We start from the raw sequence: 3,411 nt of genomic DNA, 5'->3' as shown, positions 1-3,411 counted from the left end.
ATTGACCTTCTCACCCTTGATCAGGATAATCACAACGAAAATATACTTTCCACTTTCCCCTATTCTGGGCTAGTCGCTTGATTTCATTCCATGTCTTCCCACATATACATACAGGTGATATATTATTCTTTCATACACAAACAAACACGCTCTCTAACACATACATACACGTAAATAATCTCACCCACATACACAAAAGGCATCTTCCAACGAGACGGGAAGGAATTAAAGGCTCTATACAGATGCATATATTCCTAACTTTCTCTTTGGAAATAAGTTGAAATTACTCAGGAGTCCGACATGTTTTTTTTAATTGATAGTGACCGAGTCTTCCAATTCGAGTAGGACATTTTGAAACGGACAATTTACCTTTTTGACCGAAAGTTTGACGCTCAAATCATTTTTGTTAAACATTTCATTAGCGGGTCACGACGACCTTTCTCGTCTTACAAAAGCCGTCCTTGAAAAAAGTCAAAGTTTTTTTCTCGTCAACACCTGTTCCGATAAGAATTCAAATTGGAAATAAAAGCCAAGACAAAGTGAACAAGACCACTCTTACAATGACAAGTCTCGGAGACGTCCTGTGAAAGTTGCCGCCCTTCCTCAATTAGTAGACCCTTGTCCACAGCTGAACCCTCTTCGAGTCGGCTCCATTGTTAGTGAAGAATTCTTGAAGATAGCAAAGCTTTAGAACTTTGCTCACGCGCTTTTTGTGCGGATAAAGAATGGAAGAGTAGTATTAACAAAATAAAAGTATCAACTCTTCTATAATTTATTTTTGCTTTGAAAATGTGGCTAGATTTTATTTTGCTGCTTTGAAAAAAGGAAAGGGGGGTGGGGGGGAGGGGGTAAGAGAGAACGGTTTTATAAAGTGATTCTCTTTTGGTGGGGTGGGGCAGTTATGGGATGCAGACTGTGAAATAATGAACTGATTCTCTGTCCTTGAAGACAGTATCACAGGTATGTGGAGACAAAGTTATTCAAAAGTAAGCGCAACGGTAGCCTATGAGCAAATGCAAGACCTTGTTAAAATTTATTACCGAGTTTAACAGAGGAGTATAATATATAGAGCGAAAACAAGATGGGCATCCTCTGGTTTGAGGACTTCATCATACTTCACCAGACGATGTAGCGCTTTTGGTATTCTGCTTTTGTGGAAGAGCGGAGACTGAAAACTTCTTTTCTCCTACTTCCTAGACAGTTTTCTATCGATCCAGGTGGCTTTTTACAACTGTTAATGTTTATTTTTTAACGCCCATCGACATAATTAATTAGATCAATTAGAAGGCAGGCTTCGATCCTGCCTGTCAGGACCAACTCCGGCGAAAAGGAAAACAATGTTCTAACTGAAAGACCCTAATACTGGATGAAAAATCTTCATCAAACGAGAACCGAACCAGGGTATTCTGTGTTTGACAGCAAAACACTATTCTTCTACACCACAGATGCAGGCTCTAGGCATCTTGAGCTTCACAGGTTCCAACCCAAGATTATCCAATATCTTTTTCTTTATTCATCCTCAATTTCCACCATTTTGAAATGATAAGACAACTTAGCATCAAGGTCAATCGAAAAAAACTCTTTTGCAACATCTTTTGTTAACTTGTTTTGTTTTTGTTTTAAATTTAATGTTATCTCGAGTGATAAAACACCACCATAATATCTCAACAATGATAAAAACAATAGTTCATTTTATATGTTTAATACCTGTATGATAGATAGATAGATAGATAGATAGATAGATAGATAGATAGATAGATAGATAGATAGACAGATAGTAAACTGTTACGTGAAGATGCACGCAAAATATACTTATATATAATATGCTAGTTGTGCATAATGTTTATGAATAGCGACTTAATAAGCTAGCAAACAAGCAAACAAATAAACTAACTAACTAACTAACTAACTAACTAACTAACTAACTAACTAACTAACTAACTAACTAACTAACTAACTAACTAACTAACTAACTTACTAAATAACTAACTTACTAAATACCATAGGGATGTCTTTGGCCAATTTTCTGGCTAACTGTTTGAAAAATAACATAAGATCATTCAAATTGTTTAATACAGTCATGTTAAGGATGGTGTGCACTGATTGAATAATCTTATTTTACCCCCTATTTCATGTTTTAATAATTATGGAACAAATTCTAAGGTGGCCAAAGCCGCCCTGCTATTGGGTGACCTTCGCCGGTCTGCCAATTATATTAATAGATAGCATTTGTATAGCACAAATTCCCGCTCAACAGCAAACTCTATGCGCTTTGCAGTCTATATTATTACCCCAGCAGACCAAATAGCATTTTGAAACAATGTCAGCTTCCTGGGAAGCAAACGATTACCATAGTAAAACAAAGTAAACACTATACTAGGGTGATATCGGCCACTGAAATGACTAAAGTGGACTTGTCGTGATTATTTTCAGCAACAGTGTATGGTAATTCTGTTATGGTTGAGGTTTGTATGTATAACAATCACACTGAATGCAATATAAGTGAACGGAACGTTTTTCTCCACAAAATGATTATTGTCACTGAAAATAAAGCTTGTTTAAACTCAACAACAAAGGAGGTTTCAGCATAATATTTAATAAAGTGCATCGCACGGTAAATAATAGGCCGAAAATTTATACAAACGTTAAAGCTGTCAAACAAAATAACTTGAGGTTTCAGATGCTATTAGAACTGGAATGTTTCAAATAAATATCTTACTCTGGTTTTGCTTTAAGTCTGAATTGTCACTGTCATGTTCTAATGAAACTTCTATTTCCTCCGGCTCCTCATCAGGCATGTGAAGTTGAAGGGCCTCTCTCTTCCTCAAGAAACCCAACACTGCGGCCTAGGACGACATTTACCAGCGTACGTCCAACCCAACAACGCATGCACTTCAGCAGGTTCACAAAACCCTCTGATATAGATGGGTTCACGTCCTCTGCTTCTTGAGTGACATCTGCTCTTGGAGACACGTCTTTACTTTAGGGATAGTGATATCATTTTTCCGGCTGGATTGTCTCCAGGCAGAATTTTCTCCCACTAGTTCATGGGTCGGAAATATGCAACATCGAAAGGCTGGCAAAGATGCATGCCCTTTGTGGGAGGCAAACACAATATATATCTTTTTTAGCTCTTGGGTGGGTCCAAGCACAATTAAGCTTTCAACCGAGAGATAAACGGGTCAGAGATTGTGAGAAAAATAAACAGGAGCCCTGGACACAGCTATAACGTGAGCAGATAATTGGCTATAAGCCCATTTTATTACTTTGACATCTGGTGTTGCGTTTTGTATTTCACCTAAACCCTGGTTGGGTGATAATCGTGTTTTTAAAGTGATCGTAATCGTGCTCGGCAAATGAAAGAAATAGCCTTGAAGTTGTAAAAAGTATTACTTTAACCAGCAAAAGCCC

This window comes from Aplysia californica, unplaced genomic scaffold (genome assembly GCF_000002075.1).
Source record: "Aplysia californica isolate F4 #8 unplaced genomic scaffold, AplCal3.0 scaffold00383, whole genome shotgun sequence".
Classification (NCBI taxonomy): Eukaryota; Metazoa; Mollusca; class Gastropoda; order Aplysiida; family Aplysiidae; genus Aplysia; species Aplysia californica.
This window is presented reverse-complemented; position numbering follows the sequence as displayed.